Here is an 8,792-nt window from a genome sequence, read left to right as displayed (position 1 = left end):
TTGACTATTTTCTCGGGTACCTGCATTGTATTACTTGTCGATGTAATTGAAGTGGTTTTTTTTTTCGTTTGTAAGCAAACAATTATTCATGATATTTAGGATTAAAATTGACAAATATTTAGCAGTTATGGTAAGGTTATTTTGGAGATTGATCTTCTTGTTTATGGAGATCAGATTGACACGAAAGCTTAGTGTTGATATTGTTACGTAAAAAGGTTAGTTTGTTTTTAGAATTTTATTTCAAATGTTTCATTAAAAAATACTTTCGATATTTCAATATTTTCATATCGACAAGTTTCTTTTAGTTTCTGCTAATAGTACAATATATAACTTATCTATATATTAATAAGTGAAGCAAAAGCTTTGTACCCCTTTTTACGAAAATTGCGCAGACGGAGGAGTATGAAATTTCGTACACTTATAGTTTACTAGCTGTGCCCGCGACTTCGTCCGTGTGGAATTGGACAAAAAAGTTTTGTTTAGTTCGCAGAGTTCTAAAATAAATAAATTTCTAGAATAAAAGTAGCTAAAGTTACTCCTTACTACATCAGCTATCCGCCAGAGAAACTCTCGTCAAAAGCGGTCCAGCCGTTTCAGAGATTAGCCGGAACAAATAGACAGACAGACAGAGAGAGCTATATAGGGATTGCAATAGGGATTTTCCCTATTATATTACGGAAACTATAGACCGATCGCATACTGTCGATATTAAATAAAATCGATGAAAAGGTTATCATGGGTCAGATTAGCGAATTCTTAGAAAACAATAGTTTACTCTCAGATGCGCAGCATAGGATTAGGCGTGGGCGACAATAATTTATCACGATTCTCAGAAGTATTAACAACTTTAGTAAGTAAGAACAAGTATTACTTCAGGCCATGGATGAGTGCGGGATCAGGGGTCCGACGAGCAAATGGTTACGAAACTACTTGGATAAGAGAACCTTACAGACCTGTGTTGCTGAGGTGTCTGGGCCGGAGACGAAAGATGGACTTGGTATTTGGACCCATTGGTTACATCATGCATGTTATAGCGTCTGTAACGTAGTATGTAAGTGTAGGGTATATATCTACGCTGATAACATGTGTCTGATATATTTCTCAAAAAATATAAGGGAAGCCAGAGCTGTGTTGCAGGCAAACTTTGATGATATAACAAAGTGGGCCCACGATAACGGAATTGTAATAAACGCCAATAAAACAAAAGTTATGAATATACATTCGCCAAATAACTTAATAATAAAGTTAGTACTTTAGATATTAAGATCGTGGGTCACACTTAGAGTGTCTGTATGCAGGAATGGTCAACTGTTGTTGCTGTGATGTGTGTATCGATAAATTTAAATATTTAGGACTAATGTAGACTGAAACGTGAACTGGAGGTTGCAAGTTGATACGGTGTGCGCGAAGCTCAGGGCAGTTCTATCTAAATTTCACATGTTAGTGACAATATTAAGTAGAAAAACAATGCGTAGGGTCTACTTTGCACTTGCCGAGTCATTACTGAGCTATGGTCTGTGTACTTATAGTTGTTTAAATCCTATTTAGATAATATTAAGGTTTTACAAATTCGTTTTATGAAATATCTAGTTGACAAGAAAACTAAATTTCAGTGTAAGCATAATTATAAAAATTATTTATAATTATTAATTACTGCTGTGTGGCTACGGCACTAAAGAATTTAGCCACACCGTCTCTTCCCGTGGGTGTCGTAAGAGGCGACTAAGGGATAACAAGGTTCCACAACCACCTTGGAACTTAAGAAGCCGACCGATGGCGGGATAACCATCCAACTGCTGGCTTTGAAATACATAGGCCGAAGACGGGCAGCAGCGTCTTCGGTGCGACAAAGCCAGTAGTACTGCGGTCACCAACCCGCCTGCCCAGCGTGGTGACTATGGGCAAAACACATGAGTTCACGTTATTTTTGGCGTAAACTTGTGGAGGCCTATGTCCAGCAGTGGACTGTATAGGCTGTAATGATGATGATGATTAATTACTTCCTGTTCACAAAAAGGTTAAATATTTGTTGGTTCTGGAACATTTTAATCATGACAAGCATAAAGTATTGATGAACAACCGTTATAATACCAAAAGAGTAAGAGTACGCAAATTCGTTGAAATATCTGTAAATAATTATTATGGCAAAAGGACGAATCAGTATTTGGCACCTAAAATATTTAATAACATAGTTTAGCTTCGAAAATTAAACTGTCATAAAAAATAAGAAAGTTGACTGTAAAAAAAAAATTAAATAATTGTGTTTGCTGGCAAACGAAAAAAAAACCGACTTCAATTACATAGACCAGTAATACAACGTAGGTAGACGAATAAAACAGTCAAGTAACTACGCATTATCAAAGATTACTCCAAAAGTTGTAATCAGATCTCGATTAAATTTAAATATGACCTCATGATAAATATCGGCTTTTGATAAAATTAAAAATCATCAAAATCGGTACACCCAGTAAAAATTTATGCGGATTTCCGAGGGTTTTCCTCGACTTCTCTGGGATCCCATCATTAGATCCTGGTTTCCTTATCATGGTACCACACTTAGGATATCTCCTTTCCAACAAAAAAGAATTATCAAAATCGGCTCATAAACGACGAAGTTATCCCCGAACATACATAAAAAAATATACGGTCGAATTGAGTAACCCCCTCCTTTTTTGAAGACGTTTAAAAATGAATTACTAGCCGAGTTCGCAAAAAGCATTGATTTTCAAGTTTAAGATTATAAGTTTAGTTAAATTTTATTTTTAAAATTGTTTAGTTATGTTAAGATGTTAGATTAACTAATGATAGATATAGATTATTTTATGATAAATATATAGTAAAAAAAAAACTTCCGCCGATAAACTGCAGCAGTTTGGCCTAGGCCTATGTCCAGTAGTGGACTGCTAAAGGCTGCTGTGATAATGTGATGATGATGTGATAACGGCCATTTTAAATCGACAAGAGTTACAAAATAAGTAATGAATGTTACATTTATTCATTTAATGTTTTTTGCATATTTAGAAATTAACAAAATTTTAACTTTCCTATATGCAAGACAACAGTTAGTTATGTGAAATTGTGAAAATAAAATATCAAGACACATTGTTGAAATGAGTTCTTTATGATGTAGAATATTAATTGGATATCTATTATTTTTATAGGATTTCGGGGTGTGTTGTTAGAGGGTCATATATTAATTTATTTATTAAAACATTTTCATAATGTATTTATACATTTTATTTAATTATACCGGAAATCACTCATTAGAAGTTTTAGACTTTAGTCATACTTTAGTGTTGGTATTTAGAGTAATTTTGTATTCAGAAAACATTCGACCTCTACATTGCATGCTTCTACTGAAATCGACAATTCTTAAATAATCGTTACGATAACCGACCCGCATGGTCGGAATGAGCTTTTTATTTCATTTTCTAGCAAACAAAGCACTATTTCCTTCGCGTGACGGAATCTCGTGTACATTTTATTATTACCCAACCATTTGCCCAGTTTTGTTATCGTTTGGCTGTGACTTATAATGATACTACTCAAATTTGATCACGTCTATTATGTACATAAAGTAATTGAATGAATTTAGGGTAATTTAAAAAAAGCATTTCATTCATTTTATTTTATGTAATTTTTTAAATGTAATTGATTTTTGATTAATTGTTAATAATAATTTTACTTTTGTAAATATTCTGTAGAATATGAGGTACATAGGTACTCACATAACATATAGTTATATATATCACATAGCACATAGTATACCCGTACGGGTCGTTAAGACAAGTGAGTATAATAATATACTAGCAATACCCGTGCGAATAATTCGCACTAAATAAGTAAAAATATTACCGACCGTCAATCATGTTGACGTTGTTTCAAAATTAGAGCTATATCTAAGATATATATTTTAATAATCAATTAATTTACAAAAACAAAAGCAATAATAAATTTTTTAGTTGTGGATGCCGGTAAAACAAGCAATTAAATATCTATAAAATGATATTATATAATGTATGTGGAATAATTGTGAGGCTTTTTCTAAAAAGGGATGCAAACATCTTAAACCTTAGCGTTTTAATATAGGTATATGATGATTAATTTTTTTATTAATATTCTGTTTGTAATATCTACCTGAAAATTAAAAGAGTAGGGACGGTTTTTTAGAGTAGGTAAGGTTAATATAAAGGCGTTATAGGTACCTACTACTATTGATAACACTTTACTGTCAAATAAAGAGTGAAAGAACTCGCTTTACTTGCTCTAATCACTGTTCACGGAACTCGTCTCATGGGGGCAAGTATAATTGGTCACATTATATCATCATGTATTCACATTGGTCATACATGTGTAGATTCTTGCGTACGCAAGTATGATCTAACACATGTATGATCAATGTGAACGCAAAGATCTTGCGTTTGCAAGGATCTACAGAGGCGCGTTCCTAGTAATGACTAATGACAAACAATGCACTTCGCTTTTTGGTCCCGTACTATCTGTGTTTTTTACGTAATGTTTCTGTCGCACGAATAATCACGAATAATTACGAATAATCACGAATAATTACGAATAATTACGAATAATTACGAATAATCACGAATAATGACGAATAATCACGAATAATCACCAATAATCACGAATAATCATCAATGATCGCTGGCAGGTAGGAGGTACACGATGATGTGACAGTGTATCTTTAATAGTAGCCTAGGGTAGGGCTTTAAAGCCGTCGATGATGTCCAAGCTTATGGATAATACTACGCCCCCCCCCTGTTGATCGCATGGTCTAATAAAGAAAAAAACGCTCAAAATAGCGTCAAAACCCATTTGACTGCTGGCAATATTAGAGTCTATGCGCAGCAGTGACCTGCTGAGACGAGAGGCGATGATTTTCTCGAAGACCTTGCAAACCTCGTTCAGTAGAAATATTGGAAGATGTGCAGAAAAAGAATCCGTAGACCTGCCATCCTTCTCAAAGAGGACTAGACTCGATTTCTGAAACATTCTTGAAAATATTTGTGAAATACTAATGGATAGAACCTGAACTTTACAGTCAGAATTATACATTAATTAACTGACCTGGCTAACTTTGTACCGCCATATTTTTTTAACCGACTTCCAAATAGAGAGGAGGTTCTCAATTCATCTGTATTTTTTAAATGTACGTACATTACGTACGTACATTTCCATGATTCTTTTTCAAAAGGTGGTGCGTATCATGTGACCTTATTTAAATTTAATTGAGTTCTAACAATTACTTTTTAAGTTATTTCTAATAATACGTATTTGCTTGACTATTTTCTCGTCGATCTACGTTTAACCGGGTTTTACGGGTCAACCGATTTTGATGATTCTTGTTTTAATCGATAGCTGACACTTGTCTTTTAGTTCCTTTTAAATTTGATCAAGATATCATCACATCAGCCTATCGCAGTCCACTACTAGACATAGGCCTCTAAGTTCGAGCCAAAAATGGCGTGATCATCATGTGTTTTGCCCATAGTCACCACGCTGGCAGGCGGGTTGGTGACCGCAGGAATGGCTTTGTCGCACCGAAGACGCTGCTGCCCGTATTCGGCCTGTGTATTTCAAAGCCAGTAGTTGGATGGTTATCCTGCCATCGGTCGGCTTTTTAAGTTCCAAGGTGGTAGCGGAACTATGTTATCCCTAATACTAATGCCGTAACCACACAGCATGATCAAGATATAATGAGTCATATTTGATGACGCGTATTTATGTGACGGTGCGTACGCGTATTGGGTTCCGATATATGGCGTTATTAGAAACTATTGCGGTTCAAACTATTGATCAAATGACGTGACACGGGCGTTATCCACTAGTCGGCAGTGGCAGTTTATTGTTAATAAATAATTTTAATGATTTTTGTTTTAATCGAAAGCGGATGCTTGTCTTGTGGTCCCATTTAAATTTGATCGAGATCTGATAACTACTTTTGTAATGAAGTCAGTTTTTTTCGTTTGCGAGCAAACACAATTATTCGTGAATTCATTTTTTTTTCAAACATTCTAAAACATTTTTTGTCGTGATAGTAATGTATAAAAAATTAAAAATAATTAAATTTGATGCAGTCGTTCGAAAGTTAGCGCGTAGGTACATAAATTTTTTGTACTGGTCTATAAACTCCAGTTACAGTCACAGTGACGAGTTTGGCGCATCTCGAGTTATGCGGCCCTGGATCATGCTCAAGTTATTAAGGGTCAACAAGTCGACGGCGCGAACTCGTTGGTAGGCGAGGCCTAAATGAATGCTATTTCACCTGACATAGTGTGCGAACGGGAAAGACTCCGAGAAGAGCAGTGAGAAAATATTGCGCGCGTGCATGTGACAAGCTAGCAAATGCGTTTACGATCTCATTGACGACCTCCGTAGCGCGGTGGCTAAACCGCCACCACTATGAGTCTCGTGAGTTCCGAGTCTGGGAATCCTGTCTGGGATCCATCTGGGAGTTAATATGTAGATTTTTTATTATTATTAGTATATAACTGAAAAAAAAATTGCGTGTACATACATTTTGGCATTTCATTTTTATTTATATAAAGATATCATAATATAAATAAATGAAATGAAATAAATTAGTACGTATTATCATAGAGAAATAAATAATCAATACCTAATAATAACATTACTGAAATAATCTCAATTCAATCTCAAAAAACATCAAACAACCAGTCACATTATTAGCATTAAATCGCTACATGGTAACCCATAACAAGACTGCTTACTTTAGATGTTTTTTTTTTTATTTTATTTTTTTGAACACCAATGACAATAAAATAAAAAACATAAAATAAATAATTTGGGGCGCAACGGTAGGTAGATACCTATATGTAGGTATAAAGCGCGCGTCGGCATCGGCGTGGCTCATTTTTAACCGACTTCCAAAAAAGGAGGAGGTTCTCAATTCGACTGTATTTTTTTTTATGTATTTTACATCAGAACTTTTGACCGGGTGGACCGATTTCGACAATTTTTTTTTAATCGAAAGGTGGTGTGTGTCAATTGGTCCCATTTAAATTTATTTGAGATCTAACAACTACTTTTCGAGTTATATCTAATAATGCGTTTTTACTTGATGCTTTTTTCGTCGACCTACGTTGTATTATACCGTATAACTTTCTACTGAATGTACCGATTTTGATAATTCTTTTTTTGTTGGAAAGGGGATATCCTTAGTTTGGTATCATGGTAAGGAAACCAGGATCTGATGATGGGATCCCAGAGAAACCGAGGGAAACTCTCAAAAATCCGCATAACTTTTTACTGGGTGTACCGATTTTGATAATTTTTAATTTAATCGAAAGCCGATGTTTATCATGTGGTCACATATAAATTTTATCGAGATCTGATAACTACTTTTTGAGTCATCTTTGATTACGCGTAGTTACTTGACTATTTTTTCGTCGATCTACGTTGTATTACTCGTCGATGTAATTGAAGTCGGTTTTTTTTTCGTTTGCGAGCAAACACAATTATTTAGATTACTTACTTACCTATTTCTTTTCAAGATATTTTTGAGATATGAGCTATCACTTTCACAGTATACAACAAAGTCGCTTCGCGCTCTCTGTTTGTCCCTATGTATACTTAGATCTTTAAAACTACGCAACGGATTTTGATGCGATTTTTTTACTACATAGGGTGATTCAAGAGGATGGTTTATATGTATAATACATGCATAATATAGTAGAGAAACACTGATAATTTTAGAGGTTTCTAATGTGATGTCGTTAATAAACACATTTTTTTGCGCTTACATTGCAAACGCTCGCGCTGGCTGAAGAACCCTACGAGATGGATCAAAATATTGTACTACAGTATTGTAGATCTTAAAAAGATCTACAAAAAAGTCCGCGATGGTATATGTCTATCTCTTAGGGATAACCCACAATAAACCATTTTTTATCCTTTACTTTTTACGAGAAATAATGTCTTATTTACGAAGCAATTTTAAGCAATACAGCATTAATTCTTGTCCCATTAAGTATCTTCAATACACTGTGCATTTAATATAGATCAATATAGCTCTTTACAGCATGTAATTTAAATGAATATTTTCGAAGATATTACAAATTTAAATTGCAAGGACATAACGGTTGCGGCGGTACTACGGCCGGACAGCCGGCGGCGCGTGCCTAAATAAGTAATAATAAAAACAATAGCAAAGACATTCTGTAGTACATTTAGTATCAGCATTGCACCCGTGCGAAGCCGGGGCGGGTCGCTAGTAATGTATAAAATATTACTTACCTACTAATTGGTGATAGTTGAAGTTGATTTATATGATTTGAGGAGTAGGAAAAAACAAAGGAAATAATTTTTGTACAACGTAATCTGTATTAGTATTATTTATCTTTATTGGTCTTATCCTGTCCTGTGTATTATCTGTTTTACTTAGTTTCCAATAAAGATTAATTGTATTGTAGGTATTGTATTTGTCAGATCTGATAGGTAGATTTCGAGATTTCAGTTCCAGCCGAATTACTGATATTATGCTATACTTGTACCAAGTATAGTATAATATTATGAAGATATTCCTGTGCTTCATTTAGTCTCAAAGTGTCAAAATTTTCGGAAGTAGTGAGACTACTAACTATACTAAAATAAAGAATAACCTCCCCAAACAATCACACTAACTAAAAGCAAAGGCTTGTGTTGTTACCATGTACCTAGTGAACTAGGGGTGATCCTAGAATATTCATACATAAATATATACACACCTAGACTCGTAATATACATACTGGACGGTCCATAATCTAAAGTTTTTAGCC

The sequence above is a fragment of the Melitaea cinxia genome, chromosome 12 (assembly GCF_905220565.1).
Source record: "Melitaea cinxia chromosome 12, ilMelCinx1.1, whole genome shotgun sequence".
NCBI classification, from domain to species: Eukaryota; Metazoa; Arthropoda; class Insecta; order Lepidoptera; family Nymphalidae; genus Melitaea; species Melitaea cinxia.
The sequence above is the reverse complement of the archived record's forward strand: the minus strand, read 5'-3'. Positions refer to the sequence as shown.